Source organism: Calonectris borealis, chromosome 11, assembly GCF_964195595.1.
Source record: "Calonectris borealis chromosome 11, bCalBor7.hap1.2, whole genome shotgun sequence".
Taxonomy (NCBI): domain Eukaryota; kingdom Metazoa; phylum Chordata; class Aves; order Procellariiformes; family Procellariidae; genus Calonectris; species Calonectris borealis.
The window spans coordinates 22,374,772-22,391,667 of NC_134322.1; the positions used below are offsets into that span (position 1 = coordinate 22,374,772).

At 50.5% G+C, this 16,896-nt stretch overlaps 1 protein-coding gene across 1 annotated transcript in view; it reads right to left on the minus strand.

Annotated features, from left to right (window-relative positions):
• The window catches only part of TBC1D21 (TBC1 domain family member 21), a 53,976-nt gene that overhangs the window by 4,619 nt on the left and 32,461 nt on the right, over window positions 1–16,896 (minus strand). The window lies entirely within an intron of this gene.

Genomic DNA, 16,896 nt, shown 5'->3' on the forward strand with positions numbered 1-16,896 from the left:
AAAAGGCAGGAGCATCCTCTCCTCCACCTCCCCATTCCCTGGGTCCCGGAGCTGTAGCTCCGTACACCAGCTGGACAGGGTCTAAGAAGTCACCCTGTCAAAAAGCACCGTCCCCAGCCTCCATGCCACCGGCAAGCCAGCCCTGACCTCCCCAGATGCTTTCCAGACACTGCCTTTAAGCCCAGAGAGGAAAATTTCTCACTACCAGCCCAACAAGGGGGAAGAAGACTGTTTTCGCAGCTCTCTGCAAGTGTGACAAGGTGTCTGGGTTCGTCTCGGAGCTCTCCCAGCTGCTTTCAGGAGAATGAAAAGCTGTTTTTAGAGGCTTAAAAAAAGGAGGGTATTAAAAAAAAAAAAAAAGGAAGGTGTTTCACTGTAAGAATCAATTCTCCCTCACTGGGCAAAGCTGACTAATTTGTAAACTGCGAGAAAAGAATAAAAAGAAGCCAGCGAGCGAGAAATGTCACATGAGGATAAGCACAGAGCATTGCTAGGCAAAGGGATGCTGGTTCCTCAAGGACTTATCTATTCTCCTAGAAAAATAGGGAGGAAAAAGGAAACTTTCTGGGGGTGGTTTCCCCTTCAGATGCCACCCAGGTGGACTTCCTGGCAAGGTTGGGGACCCCTGGAGCTACCCTCTCGGCCACTGAGCCTGCTCGAGAAGATGGGCATCTTCTTGGCTCTCTACAAGCAAGAGGAGAGTGGGGTCAGCCAGGCAAGGGTAGCAAAAGCGTCCCTGGGTTAACACCACCCTAAAGCTCATAAACCACATCAGCAACCTCCTTGGCTCTGGCACAGCTCCTATTGACCGCGTACCCCGACTTCCTTGGTGGGAAAACACAGCCCCGTGCCTACATCGCTCCATTTAGTTCCAGTCCAAGCCCGCTTTTAGCGGAGGATAAAAGGCAAGAGCAGTATGGGTTAGCATTGCTAATTAGAAACGACCAGAGAGGAGGAATTAAGGAGATGAAAACCAGGAGAAGAAATGGTGTTGGAATCTGAAATTTCTGCATCCAGCAGAAGAAACATGTAATAACGTGACTCCTGGGGTCCAAAGGCAGGTCCTGGAGGTAGGGCTGTGCAGGCAGCGGGGCGCAGGAACACCACCGATGCTGCTGCCCAGCTCTTTGAAGGGAGGGGAAGCAGGGAAATTCACTTCGTTTTTTAAACCCAGCACCAAACCGAAGGGAAACAAGAGTGAATTTGTGCTTCTTGTGCTTCTGCTCCCTCCTTACAAAAGGGTGGGCTTCAGCAGAAGTTTGGCCATCCTGGGAGCAAACAGACTGTGTCCCCATCGCTGGCACCCGCATGGCAGTTCTGCCACCTTGGGGTTATGGGACTGGAGAAACATGGTGCAGAAAACCCAGGCTGGTTCTGGGTGAGCCAGGTCAATCATAGAATTCTTTTTGTTGGAAAAGACCTTTAAGATCATCAAGTCCAACTGTTAACCCAGCACTGCCAAGTCCACCACGACACCATGTCCCAAAGTGCCTTGTCTACACATCTTTTAAATACCTGCAGGGGTGGTGACTCAACCACTTCCCTGGGCAGCCTGTTCTAATGCTTGACAACCCTTTCAATGAGGAAATTTTTCCTAGTATCTGATCTAAACCTCCCCTGGCACAACTTGAGGCCATTCCCTCTCGTCCTATCGCTTGTTACTTGGGAGAAGAGACCAACCCCCACCTCACTACAACCTCCTTCCAGGTAGTTGTAGAGCGCGATGAGGTCTCCCCTCAGCCTCCTCTTCTCCAGGCTGAACACCCCCAGTTCCCTCAGCCACTCCCCATAAGACTCATGCTCTAGTCATTCACTTCCCTGCTCCTGCTGGCCACACTATTTCTGATACAGGCCAGGATGCCGTTGGCCTTCTTGGCCACCTGGGCACACTGCCGGCTCATGTTCAGCCGGCTGTCGACCAACACCCCCAGGACCTTTTCCTCCAGGCAGCTTTCCAGCCACTCTTCCCTGATTCTGGAGCGTTGCATGGGGTTGTTGTGACCCAAGTGCAGGTCAAGGTGTGTTCCCAAACCAGGAAACCAAAACTGGAACATGTCCAAGGTCCTGAGCGATGCCAGCTGGGCCAGTGCTTACCAAGGCACAAGTCAGAGATGCCTGACCTTTCAGATCCTGTTTCCAAAACCCCTTTATAGCTTGTTTCAATCACCCTGTGTACATATAGTTGGGTTTTCATCTCCCAGGGAAATCCCCTGGGCTGGAAACAGCATCTGAGGGGGTGTTATGAAGAGGTATGGTGTAGGCTTGCCCACTATTTACTCCTCTCCAAGGGGAGAAAAAGACAGGGACCAGGAGGTCTGCCCAGACCTGACGAGTCCCATGTACCAGCAGGGAGAAGAGGAAGGGTCTGAGCTGAGAGATGTTGGTTTGGGAGGAAGCACTTGCCATCTCCCAGCCCTGCAGAGATGCTGATGCATCACCCACTTAAAAGAGGAGAAGACGGGAGGGGATCACGTGCCTGCGGGGCAGAGATGTGCTGACGGATGCTGTGAGGTCACAGGGACAGGAGTTCACTGAGATATGAGGTCACGTGGCATTCTTAGCCAGCATCTCCTCTCCAACCCAAATCCGAGCCCCTCGGCGAGGAGCTAAAGGGGCCCAAGTCGTTTAGCATCTCTTGGGTTTGCTGATGACCCATTTACAATGGCTTTGGTAGATCTCAGTCTACATCCCATGTATAATGTGATTACAAGGCTGTGTAATTGCTGCATAATTGTCCTTCTTCCTGAGGCTGGTGCACCCTGGGGTTCCAGCCTCTCAATCTTAATTAAAAAGAATAAATCTTAATCAATCTCAATCGTAATTTCAGAGCTGGGGGGGTCGGGGGAGGGTCCCTCAGCACACAACCAACCTTTGGGGTGTAAGGGGAACATAAACCCATGGAGGAAAATTAGCCTGACAAAGGGTCTCAGAGGTGCCATGCCCCGTCCTTAGGGGTCTAATTGAGGACTCTTTTAAACAGTACTTTAACTCCCCAGCAGCTGGTCGTTTGGCAGAGCAAAGCCTCAGGAAGATCCACCTGCCAGCTACAGAGCATTTCCAAGCAGCCAGGCATCCTCTTGCCTGCATTTTACAGAAAAGGAAAATGGGGCACGAGCAGAGCTGCTTGCCATCCTCCAACTGCTGGGAGGTAGGAGCAGATCAACCTTTTCTTGTCCTTGAATCAAAGGGAGTGATGCCACATCTCATTTTTCTCAGCAAAAGTTTGCAACAGGAGTTTGAGACCCCCAATTCTCCTTTCGCCCACCCGCTCACAGTCCTTTTGGTTGCAGAAATGCACTGACCCATGGAGCCAGGGCAGTGAGATGCAAACCAGCTCCTGCCTGGAAAGCAAGAAGCCATATTAGTGATGGAGCAGAGCTAATAAAGCTTTGCCAGGATCCAGCCACCAAGCTGCTGGGATCCAGGGAACCCGAGGATGAGGAGAAAGGGCTTTCCAAAAGAAGGGTTTTCCAAGGCAGGGATCTGGAAAGGACCGCTGAAGGGGAAGCTAGGAGTGAAGACAGGACATAAGGACACTGTGAAGGAGAGGAAGCCACCCCAAGGACTTTGCAGATGCCTGCTGAACATGAGCTGCCCCATGCGGAAAGCCTGCTCCTGGAAATAAAGTCTGTGCCTTGGCCTCATACCTGCTGAAGTGATGGGTCAGACATCCAGATGATGGCTGGGGTGGTCAAATGAAAAAACAGGGAGAAAACAAGCAGGAACTAGGATAAGGGGGACAAAAAAAGAAAAGAAAAACAACCAAAAAGGCAGATGATAGACGTAGTTAGGAAGAGTGTGTCTCACTGACGCAGTGCAGAGCCCGGGTACGTGGTGGGGACCTGCAAAGCCTGGCTGGTTCAGCTGCAGGCAACTGTAAATCAATCAGTCAGCCCTCGTTATTGCAAACGAACCACCGGTCATCCGAGATACACAGCTACTAACACCCAGGATGGCATGAGAGAGATGCTCAGGTAAGTAACACTCAAGGAAAGGTTTGCCCACAGTCCCCATCTCCCTCCTGCATCCTCCCATCTAGGACCGGGAGAGTTGCCCCACTAGCCCTCATATTTTCAGGGAAAAGCCACCCAGAGAGCAGGGTTTGCACTTGGAGAGCTGAAATGGTGTTAGATGATGCAGCACATGAAAGAAGAGAGGTCCGGATACAAAGAAATGCTCTTTCAGAGCTGGCTTGTTGAGGAGTAACTGGGCCAGATCTGATCTCCTGTATAAACTACTTTGTCTTCACTTCTGTCTGAGACTGGCAAAGATCTGCCCCACTCAGTGTCCAGGGAAGCCTAAGCAAGTTGCAAAAGGGCTAAGAAAACAGTGAAATAAGGAGGAAAAGAGAAAAAAGTGATCCCAAGAAGCTTTGGAAAGAGCTGATGGAGAACTCACATCCGTTCTAATTACATCTTCAGAAATCGCACCACTTCCAAATGAATTTTTAATGAAAAAAAATAATGCCCTTTTCTGGTTATTTAACATAGAAAGGAAAAGCTCTGGAGATTGCCACACCATCCCCCCATATCTACTGCATCTGGGCATCTCAAGACTACACGGAGAGGTGAACTAGAACCTTTCCTAGAGAGGTCCTGACCTTGGGAGGCAGGACCAGAAATTAATTCAGTCTCACACAGACTGAGAAAATGCTCTTTAAAGTGGAGGCAGGGAGACGGGAGGGCTCAAGTGGTGATGACAGCCCTGGGAGGAGACTTGCTACGGAGGCCCCAGTTGGAGGCTGAGGTAGTTTTCTGTTTAACACAAGGATGCACCTCAATTCCCCAGGGTTCTGAAAGCAATGAGAAAGCCTTGCCTAGCTTCCCACAGGACTGTGGGAAGGCAGATGGTGCCACCAACCGCGAGCAGCCATATCCCCAAACACCACCTCCACCATCCAGGAGAACCCCCAGGATGGACTTCACCTCCACACCCATGTCCTCTCCTGGCACGGTATGGAGATGGGCATTTAGCACCATGGTACATGAATTCTACCTCACCGCAACGTGACCTCTAACCTCCCTCTCTGAACCGTTCCTTTACCCAGAGGACAACAGTTGGGGTCTCAGCATTGCAATTCAGCTCCTTTCCAAGCCCTCTGAGCAAGGTCTGCCTGGAGCCAGAGGAGGAGGTAATCGCCCATGAGCCATATGCCATGAAAAACTTCACTCAACTCTGGAGATAAAGCAAAAACTGAGTGTAGATGAAGGGACCAAACCCCGCGGTGATTTGTTCAAAAAGATGGAGAGAAATTCTAAAAATTCCAACTTCAAGATGAGAGGGAATCGATCCACACCATTTCAAAACACTCGGACCCACCACCACTGGGTCCTGCCTCTGTGCTAATGCAATGGAGCTGAATGATGGGTAGTGCAAACAAGTCCTGTCTTTGTTTTAAAACTCCTTTCATCTGATGTCTTCTCGTTCTTGCCTTGTGAGGAAGAGTAATCGTTCCCTGCTCGCCCTTCCCCGCCGCTCAGGTTTTTATAGACCTCTGTCACCGACCCCATCCGTCATCTCTTCCCTATGCTGATGAGAGCGGGTTATTTAAGCTTTCCTCGTACACAAGCTGTTCCACCCCTCTGATCTCCCTTGACATCCCTCTAAATTGTCGCCCAGGGAGCTCCAATTCTCAGCACAGCAGCTAAGAGCCACGAGACACACGTGAGAAGGGTGCAGGTACCGTGCTACATCTGGCTGAAACCTCTAAAAGTGAAAATGTGATTATTTCCACTTTTAACCATCTTGCACCTAACCAAGCCTGTTTTCAGGCAGCATTCAGACCCATGATCTGGAAGCCTGATGTCCTAAAATTGTGTGTCTGCAATCACTGGGCAACTCTTGACTACTCTGCCTGGTGAGTTCAGCTCAGCTGTTGCGCTTTCCTGTCTTCTGGTTCCCAGACACCATGAAATATTCAGGAAAAAAATAACATAAATAAGAATTTCTAAGGGATTTCCAAGGAGCTCGTCTCCTGCTTGAGTGGGTCAAAGTTGGATCCACAGAAATAAGCAGAGAAAGAAGGTGAGCTCTTCTTTGACAGAGCTAAGATCTTGCTTAAAAGAAGTTGAAGGCAGGGATACTTGGTGAGGCAGGAAAGGGTGTTGGGATAGAGGAGCCCCTTTGGGCAGCAAACCCACCATCGTCCAAATAGCTGTTTAACTTCTCTGACAGCATCTTCCAGCAACCCATTCATCTTTTATGGATGGAGGGCTGCAAACTCTCCCTCCCTGTCCCCAGTTTTGTTCTTAAAAACTGTTCCATCAAAGAGATCTATGAAAGGCTCAGTTCCCAGCTGACAAGCTATCTATTTAAAGTTTATATGCCCAGGAACATTCACAAAGACTTATTAATGGGAAACTGCTGAAGGGAGCAAGCCCATATGCAGCCGCTACACAAACACGTCTCCATTATCATTTAATGCTCCCCAGCTCGGCGAAACAGCACGTTCTCGCTCCTCATCCCATCCTCTCCCTGCTTCAGTGCTCGGGACTCACTTATTCCCCACCAGCAGGAGCAGGTAGGTCCGAGGATCTGGCAGAGATGGACAAGACGGCATATGGAGGTCCACCTCACCAAGAAGGTGAGGCTGGATGCACAACCTCTCCCAGTGCTCCGGGCCTCCGGTTGCAATGACAAGAAGGAGCATCATCTAGGAGATGCCTGCAGTGGATGGCTCTTGTTGAGGAGCTGCATCTCCAGCACGGACCACGGTGCTTCAGTCTGCACAGAAGGAGAGCGGCTCCCACCGGAATGAGGTGGACAGGGGAATGGCAGATTCAAATCTCCTGGGGATCAAAGGAGGAGGCAAGTTTAAGATGGAGCAAGGTGAAACCATCTCCAACGCATGCTGACAACTTGGAGTATTTTAACCCTCTCTGCAAAGATCCCAGAGGACAAAGAGAGAGCCACATAGGGATGCTCTGGGTGAAAAAAGAGGGGTTGGGATAAAAAGGGCTGGGGGCAGGTAGAGCCTGAGGTTCCCTCTGCCCCAGGAGGCTGCTGCAGGACATCCTGCACCCCAAGGTCAAGACCCTTGGGGAAAGCCCGGGCATGTTGCTGCCATTGCATGGCAGGAAGAAGAATAACTCGTGGCCCGTGCCTCCTCTCAGGGCTGCCTGCTGAGCTAGTCACAAGGAAACACCCTCACTCTGGCAGCTCCACAAACCTAGAGAGGGTCCTTCCACCCTTCCCGAGCACTTGCTGCCTGGCGAAAACCACTCTCTCCAACACTGGCTTCATTCGAGCTGGGAAAATAAAGAAATTAAACAAAAGTGTCCTTCCCAACCCGTATCAGCTAAGAAATGTAAGCGATATTGCATTCAGGTACCTGTGCCCTGGGTGATGTTTTACTCTCAGCTCACTGAGAAGCAGAGCATGACCTTGGATCCTTGAAATCAAAGATTTATCAGCAAACGCCCACGAAGCTCATCAAACCAGGCGAGGAGCGGAGCCAAGATGAATGGACAATAAGGGCATCGCTCTTTCCTCTTCCTAACGCACGTGTAAATAAATGCAGCGTTTCCAGCCAGGCAATGACATATCGAATGTGGCTGATCCAAGGTAATTGCTTGTGCTTTTTCTGGCTTAAGATTTCCAACCTTGGGGTTTTCCATGTGGAAGAAAAGCCCTGTTCTTCTGATAAATACCTCTGGCTGTGCAGCTCGTGTTTAATTTGACAAGAGGACAAACCAATAAAAGCCTTGAAATGAGAGACTAAAAAAAGGGATATTAAGCATGAGAAGACTTTCTTGGGGATGAGGGATGGAAAAACCTGGGACTGTGAAGCCTGAATGGCTGAGACTGATGGAGACAAGCAAAGCAACGCATGCTGGAGAGGGTCAGCAGGGAGCTGCCAGTCCCTCCATCCCTGACCACAACCCAGGGCTCAGTTTTGGGGCCAGTCTTGTTTAATACTTTTATCAATGATCTGGATGAGGGGATCGAGTGCTCCCTCAGTAAGTTTGCAGATGACATCAAGTTGGGCAGAAATGTTGATCTGCTGGAGGGTAGGAAGGCTCTGCAGAGGGACCTGGACAGGCTGGATCGATGGGCCGAGGCCAACGTATGAGGTTCAACAAAGCCAAGTGCCGGGTCCTGCACTTCGGCCACAACAACCCCAGGCAACGCTACAGGCTTGGGGAAGAGTGGCTGGAAAGCCCGGAGGAAAAGGACCTGGGGGTGCTGGATGACAGCCGGCTGAACATGAGCCGGCAGTGTGCCCAGGTGGCCAAGAAGGCCAACGGCATCCTGGCCTGTATCAGAAATAGTGTGGCCAGCAGGAGTAGGGAAGGGATTGTCTAGAGCACAAGTCTGATGAGGAGCAGCTGAGGGAACTGGGGGGGTTCAGCCTGGAGAAGAGGAGGCTGAGGGGAGACCTCATCGCGCTCTACAACTACCTGAAAGGAGGTTGTAGCGAGGTGGGGGTTGGTCTCTTCTCCCAAGTAACAAGCGATAGGACAAGAGGAAATGGCCTCAAGTTGCGCCAGGGGAGGTTTAGATTGGACATTAGGAGAAATTTCTTTACTGAAAGAGTGGTCAGGCCTTGGAACAGGCTGCCCAGGGAAGTGGTGGAGTCCCCATCCCTGGAGGTATTTAAAAGACGTGTAGATGAGGCGCTTAGGGACATGGTGTAGTGGGCATGGTGGTGTTGGATTGACGGTTGGACTCGATGATCTTAGAGGTCTTTTCCAACCTTAATGATTCTTACACTGAGCTCCCTCCACAGACCAGTATCACCAAGAAAATTTCATCTTGATATCTCCACCCCCATTTTCTGCAGGCTCTGAGTTTCTGCATCATCCATGACCATCCCCGAGATGGTCCAAATGCCCCCATGCCCACCTCTGAGCAGCTGGCAGATGTTCTGGAGTGACAAGGCAGCAAGGACCAGGATTTTCTGCTCTTATCCTTATTCAGCCTTGCACCGCTGCCGGCACTGAGCATCCCCGTCTCAGGGGATGGAGTCACACACCTCTCCTGGCAGCATGAAGGCTGCTTCTATAGGCAGGCGAGACTCTGCTAAAGGCAGACCGTGCCCAAGGTGCTGCTTAAACCCATTTCTAAGCCCATAGAGAGGCTACATAAATGGACAGCAATGCCAAGCCTCCTTCTTCCCCTGCAGTCAGGTGGGAAAGGCCATCAGCACTAGAAAAAGGCATTCCCCAAATAGCCACAAATCCATCTAATGTAACAGCCTCACATATTGATTACCTGGTGTGGCCAAATTAAGCAGCTGCTGGGAATTCCCACCAAGATTTACGGACAGCGCTTTGCAGCACATGGGTTTTTGGGAGGACACAAAGGATGTCATTTTTCGTATCATTCCATTTGTTCATGATACGACTTCCTTTTATAGGTTCAATAAATTTTTTAGAAAGTACTTTTATTAAGCCATTTCTTAATGAACAACCCTGCCAAAAAAGAAGTCAAGGTAATATTGACACTTTATGTCAATGCAGTAAAAAGCAAAATGATGTTGTTAACGCCTCAAAGTTCACAGGTCCTCGCCTGCGTGGAAATGCCTTAGGACGCAAAGAACAGATCCACCATAAATGTGGTACCATGAATCACTTAACACTGCACACCAGCACCTTCTAGGAGCCCAGGCTGGATTTCAGTGAGAAATACATAAGCTCAGCTCAGTGTTTACTGTGAGGAAAGTTCCCCATCTATTGGGAAAAGTTTTCTTTGGCTCAGGCTCTATGGACAGGTTGGATGTTGTGTTGGGGCATCCTAGCCTGGAGGTGACTACAGGGAGATGGGACCAGTGCTGGATCTCACCTAGAGGTAACCTGAAGAAGCAAGCAGACCTGGAGAAGGAGGACCAGATTTCACAAGGACCAAAGGAAAAGATGCAAAATGGGGTCAGACATAGCAAGCGTGGATCAAAAAACAGCAAGAGAGAGTGGAAAAGTGGAGTCAGAGAGCCAGACAGCCTTCCAAGTTCATTGCCTCACCTTGCAGCATCGCCGACAGACAGCCCATCTGGCTCAGCCCCCGGCAGTGGGGATGGGAGAAGATGCTCTGGTCCAGAAAAGCAGTTGGGGACTGAGAATAGACAAGAACAACTGCCCTCAGCTTGGCTTACGAGCTCAAAAATAGCCATCCGCCGCAATTAAGTCATTGGCAGGTTATTCACAGACGTTGTCAGCCCAGCGCAAACTCCTCATTTGGAGGCTTCAGTCATTGGAAATAAGGTTTATTCGGGGTGAGCTGGAAAATTACAGGGGGCAAGGAGACAAATCGCACTGAGATCACCTATCCTGTTGTTTGCTCTGAGTGAATTACACTGGTTTAAATTCAGACATGAGGTTATACCCAGGACATATTTCCTAGATAAATAAGCCACTAGCCTTTTCTACTTGTAACCAGGCAACATGCAGACATGTGGGTGTAGGACACCAATGAATGTTTATATTGGGTATTATAACCTTTATTTACTGTTGGACTGGCGCTATTCTCTCATTCTGAAGAAGAAAGGAAGGTTTATTGCCAAGCTGAGCGGATATGGATTCCTGCCTTATAGCCAAGCCCCACATGGAGGGAAAAAAAAAAAAAAAAAAAAGAGGTGTTAGATCTCCATCCTCCCCAAGCATCAGATCAAGAGTCCCTGCCGCAGCTCGTGGTGTGGGGAGCAGCTCTTTAAACATTTAACATGCTAAAATCAGAGGCAAGCGAGATGGAAAAATAAAAAAACCCACCCGGAGCGGCCTGATTTCCAGCCCTTAGAGACACAGAGCCATTAAACTTTCATGCCCACCCTTCGCCTCCTCGCTGCCCGGCTCTGGTGTGATCTAGCAAACACACGGTCCCAAGGACCAGGACCTGCTGTAGGTGAGGTAGGGAAGATAAAAAAGGCACCGGTGCCTGGGCACGGGATGCCGAGAAACAAGATCCTAAGAAAAAGGTGGGTCTTGGGGTTAGTCTTTTCAGGATGACTTACCTTCTGTGCCAGATCTCCCTTCCACCAGCCCTGCAAGACTGCCAGGGATAAAGGGGGCATCACCGGGGCTATTAGAAAGGTATGGACACACATATAAAAATATATATGTAAATTATATAAATATATATAAAAATAAAATATATATAATATAATTATATAAAAATAATAGATGTATTTCTATTTTAGTGACATTTTCTCAAAAGGATCTCACGGGAATGATTAAAAATAAACTTCTTGGTAAGCTATTCAATAATACAGAACACATGAAGGAAAAAAAAACATCTCCAGAATGATTCAAATTAAGGTCCTGTTCTTTTTTCCTCCGCCACCCCTTGTGTTCTGCAGAAGTCCCAAATTCCCTGTTTCACCCAGGTTTCCGACACAGGGCAGCAGAGAGTAAAACCACATGTGATGAGCAGATACCTTTTCTGGAGGTTTACGTCAACCAGCAGTGTGACCAAGTCACCCACATTAAAAAATAACCCCCAAAGCCCTGTTTTCTGGCTGTCCTCCCTGCTCAGCCCACCATCAACGCACGGGAGCCTTGGGCACGGCCGCTGTGCAACCCCTCGTACAGCAAAACCGAGGTCATTTAAGCCCTTATCAAGGTGGGAGTCTCCTGTTCCCCAGCACCCATGGGTGTCCTGCCCCATGACAGAGAGCCTGCGAGGTGCAGGATGGGGCCCAAGGGGGAACGCACCCTGGATGTAGACCTTCAACCTGCTGAGGTCCATCTGCACGCTCCCCCACCACCAATGCTGTCCCTCCCTTTTACTCCATCTTAGTTAAAAAGCTTCTTTGGGGATTTCTTTCTCCACTCCAGGAGAAAACATTTCCCAAACAAGCAGCTCCAAGCAAAACATGGTCAAACCACCCAGCAAAATGAGTTTCCAGATGCAGCGGTGGCTTTATGGCAAGCAAGGTGCCTCCAGCCCCTGGCACAGCCTGATCTCCAGGTCCCACCACCCAGAAGGATGCCCTCCCTATCACTGCAGGGGTGACCCCCAGACTCTACGGCAGGTACCAGCACCCCCACCTCCACACAGCATCGCTGCAGAGCCCAGATCTTGGCCAAGCTGAGATCCATGAGGAGATACTCCTGTACAGGCGACTACTTGCCATGGTCAGAAAGTGGCACCTCCACTGCTCCTCCTGACCCAGCTGAGCCTTCAAGCAGGCATTAACCGCCAGTCTCAAGCTGCTGATAGCCCACTACGGCATCCATACAATAAATCCATAGGTATGGTTATATACTGAAGCACTACATAAAGTCCTGGGGCTGCCCGGCTGGTGGGTACCAGCTCACTCATGGTCCTTCTCCTTCCACGCCAGCACAGCTGCTCCATGCCCTGGTGACACCACACTGGCATGACCACAGCATCAGGCTCCACGCCTGGAGACAGCTGTCACGCATGGGCTGCCCCCATCTCACACTTGATTTGTTTGTGCAACGTAGGCAGCCCATAAATAGAGGAATCCCTCCCGAAGCAGAAAGCCGGCAGGAGATGGAGATGCTGATGGCACCAGGGATAAAACCAGGGAAGGTTTCAGCATCCCACAGTCAGATGGATATGGCCGTGGGATGCCCTCTTAGGATGATGCCCTTAAAACAGAAGATCCTCGTGAACACCGGCCGAGCATCCTTGCTTGCTGATGGAGAAAACTTGCCAGCCCAGCAACCCAGAGGGGACATTTGGAGGAGGGATGGGGCCAGACCCATGCTCAGAAGATCTCCTGGAGCCCTCCAGTCTCTGCAGGCAGGCTGGGGGCAGGTAGGGTGGACATCATGTACCTGAGGCATCTGCAGCAGCTTTAGAGAGTTTAATTTTGTACCACCTTGACTCAAAATTGTGGTGCAATTCTTCGCCTGCTGTTTATCCACATTAAATACATTTGGCCTGCTTCTGCAGAGACCTTTCTGGGACGCTTTCCAGCCTTCTGTCTCTGTTTATCTTGCACCTTTGATAGGGAAAGGGAAGAAAAACCAGCCCCACAACCCAACCTCTGGGCAGGCAGCTCTCTTCGCAGTACATCACATCTTCCTTCCCCATCTTGCTGACCTGTTCTTGTCTCTACTCTTTTTTTTCTCTTCTCCCATCGGCTGCTCTAATAAAATACCGCCTTTAGGAGACCGAGGGAGGAGCTGGATTCATTTTGCTGCAGCACTGAAAGCCAATCTACCTGTTTTCAGTCCACTTAAGTGGACCACTTCACCTCTGCAGCATCCCAAGCCCAATTAATATCGGGCTAAAAACTGCCTCGTGTGCATGTTTGGTAAAAAATAAGTAGCATTTTTTTATAGGAAGGATTTGCTTTCAGCCAGAGATGCAAATCAGGGTGGTGATGCAGGGAGAGAAACTGCTTTTTGCTCGGACCAATTTTTTTTTTTCCTCCCCTGTTGTTTCTGACAGTCCAGAGATCAAACTTCTTCCAGTTCTTCCAAATTCTGTGAATTTTTTGGATGCCAGAATGGGTTTTCTGCAAGAAGTTGATGTTTCCTTTCAAAGTGTTTGAAAAAAAAAAAACCACAATCTTTTTTAGGAAAAGGAAACACCGAAATAATGGGCTTTGATGATCACGAACCGCTCTGCTCCTGGGGGTTTCCATCCAGCGATGCAGCCACCAGCAAGGCATGAGGGTACCCGAGGACCCCCAAAACCCTGGGAGGGGACCAGGGCAGCAGACCCCAACCCACAACAGAGGAGCATGGGCTGTTTGCCTTCCTTCAAGGCTGTTTTTCATCCCATGGCTCTGCAGAGAGAGGCTAAAAAGAAAAAAGAGCTGAGTCTTGCCAAAGGCTGGCTGGGAAGGGATGGAGCCTCGTGCGGTGCAGCCGAGGGTCTCGCTGAGGACTTGCTCGCCAAGGGGAGCTCCCATTTTGGGGCTGGGGGTTATAAATAATCCCCAAAAGAAGAGAAACCAACTTATTTAGTGCTTGAATATAAGACTTCAAAAGCAATCACCCTGCAAACTCACAGGGTGGGTGCCCCCTGCGCCGAGTTGAACCAGAGCCTCTTGGGCTGGGACAGCAGAGGAGAGCAGGAGAGGTGAAATAGCAACATAAAGAGGACAAGGGGGGATAAATAGTATCAAAGGAGCACAAATCACATCCTCCAGGCCACCAGCTACAGGGGACAGGGAGGGTTTCCACACTCCGTGTGTCCCCTGGGGACATCAGAGGCACAGGGTGAGCCAGGGAGGTGGAACGGCTCTATCCCCGGGGGATTATTCAGAGGTAACTCACAGCACCTTCCCAGGACAAAGCAGCAGCTCATGGTGAAGTCTTGGCCAAGAAAGCTCCCAACAACCTGCTACCGCAGGGAGTAACCACCTCCATCTTATCACCTCCTCTACTTGCATCACCCCCTGCTGCCTAAGCACCTCCCTCTCTCCACCCCTTATTATCTGCTTTATTAAAGTAATTAAGCTCAGCTTGAAGCAATTGCTTCTTTGGTGCTGGGAGGCACCCTGGGTAACAAAATAGACTCAGAGACAGGAAGCTTAAGTACAGTGCTCGGAGCTAAATTGCCTTCTTTAGGGTTCAGAGTGAACGACTTGTTGCTGTCACCAAAAAAATCTCAAGAAAAGTGGTACCGTATCCCAAAATCACGCACACCTCTCAGTTTAGCACCGCTGGAAGGAATTTTATGTCCTGTAGGAAATTCCAAAAGGGAATTTCATTTCAATAAGTAACAACGTTCCACTCGGATAACGTTTGCACAGTGTAATTCAACATATAACACGAAGCCTGTACGTAAGTGAGACCATAGAAAAATCCAAATGAAATTAAAGCGATAACATCCCAATGAAACATTTTGACTATCAAAATGCAATGAGATTGAAAAGATCCATTACGACACTTTTGCCATAATGGTTTGGTGTGGTTTTTTTTTTGTATTAATACGCTTCTAGGAATTTTTCCAGTTCAATAAAACTGCATGTTCTGCAAGAAAACTGCAGTAGTGACATTGCAAAGTTCCCCTTTGGGAGACTCCCTGAATATCCCAGAGGGTTGGGGATTATTTTCTTTCCTGCAAGGAGTGCTGCCACAGCCAGCCTGGCACATCCCTGGCACAGACGGGGGATTCACTGGCTCATCTCGGGGCCACCGTCCCAGCTCCAGGGCTCCTCGGCCAGGCCAGACACGCCAGGCTTCACAGCACTAGAGAAATAAAAGCAAGAGGGGGAATTGATTTCCCAAGAGCCCTCCCAGAAACAGAGAGAAAAAGGGGATTTTTGAGAAGAGACGAGCAATATTCCGGGTGCAACCATGGGCAGGGGAGACGCCAGGCTGTGCTGTGCCCATGCCCACGGCTCCCTTTCTGTCCGTCTTGTCTTTCTTCCCAGCCTCATCAGGTCCATTGTGGCAGTGGGAAGCCCTCCCCAGGGGCAAACAGAGAGAAAAAAAATACATCCATCCAAATGCATTTGGCCAGTGGACACATGGCACCAGCTCACCAAGGTGCCCCGCAGCTGGTGATGCTCCTCCACCCACCAAGCGGTCCCCACCGCTTGAGCGTGCCTCAATTTATCCAAATGCCAAGGGCACGGAAAGAAGGAGGAAAAAAAAGAGTGAGAAATCCCTGATGCATTTATTAAAGATCATTTTGGTCGCAGCAGAAAATTGCTGGCAGCTCCAGCCCCATCATATGAGCAGCTGCCATGTGGCCTCCAACCCTTCCCTGCTGGAAGCCAGCCTGGAAATGAGCTGGCCCCAGTACCAGAGTCCTACCCGAAGGATGGGAGGGGATTTGTTCCTTGAAATCCAACCCAGTGAATATCCTGCCTGATTTTGCACAGGGAGATTGATGCACACAGGGTGTCCCTGGAGGGGAGCAGAGCCCTGCAGGACCAGCCCAGGCTGGCACAGGCACCCCACGGGCATCAGGATCCTCAGGCAGGGTGAGGATGTGCTGGAGGAGCAAGAGAAAAATCAGGATGCCCAGTGCAATTGTACCAGCCTGGAAATACAGAGGAAGCATCATCTGGTGCACAGTCCCTGCAAACGAGCACAGCAATGAGAGCCAAGGTGGGGGAGGATTGCCTCTCCCGTCCTTACTGTCTGTCCAGCCCAGCCTCCTGCTGCACCCCATCAGAGAAGAAACCATCAACCAGAGCCTGAGTGATGCCCAAACGCTTCCCAATGCTTTGAGGCATCGCATTCTTCAAAACTAAATGTCCTGGAGGGCTGCAAAAATGCTGTGCAAATGGTCAAGCTAGAGCTACTAGTCTCCCATCAACGCCCAGGCAGAGGGAAGGGTTGGGGTACACCTGCCTGGGTTGAACCCCTGGTCCCCACGGTGGCATAGTGGCTCCCCGTGGGCATCGGGTACCACCTCGGCACCACCCGGTGCAGGCAGCATCACCCTCCTGCTCCATCCCCAGTGCCCGCTGACACCAGCAGCAGCAGTGGCAATGCGGCAAGATGCCACCACCTGGGTGGAGCTCTGTCCCCTGCCCCTCGGCCACCAAACTTCCCCTCTGCTCCCTGGCTCCATTGGCCATGGGTGGCCCGCAGGAGGGAGCACCTCGTAGACCCAGCCTGCGCTCTGGCATCCCACTCCTGCCCAGGAGTCCCAGCAGAGCTGGGGCTGAGCTGATGTCCCAGCCACGGGACATGTTGGCTGGTGTGTGGTGGGGTGGACACCCCAAGCCCCTGGCACCGGCGCTGCCAAGGCAAGTTCCACGCAGATGGGCAGCAAACCACCTCCCAGCAGGAGATCTTCATCTTTCATCAGACCAACTCCCAGGGATGACTTTCAAAGGAAAAGCGAGTCTACACAGGAGAACTTGAGATCCCTCTTTCATGGCAGGAGACGTGACAGCCTCCCTCCCACCTCCCTCCCTCACCCCCACCTCGCTAAAATCCAATTTAAAAGTCACGGCATGCCATCCCAAGGAGGGTGAGGAGCAATTTCCTCTCCTTTGCACACTTCAAAGTTGCTCGTGAT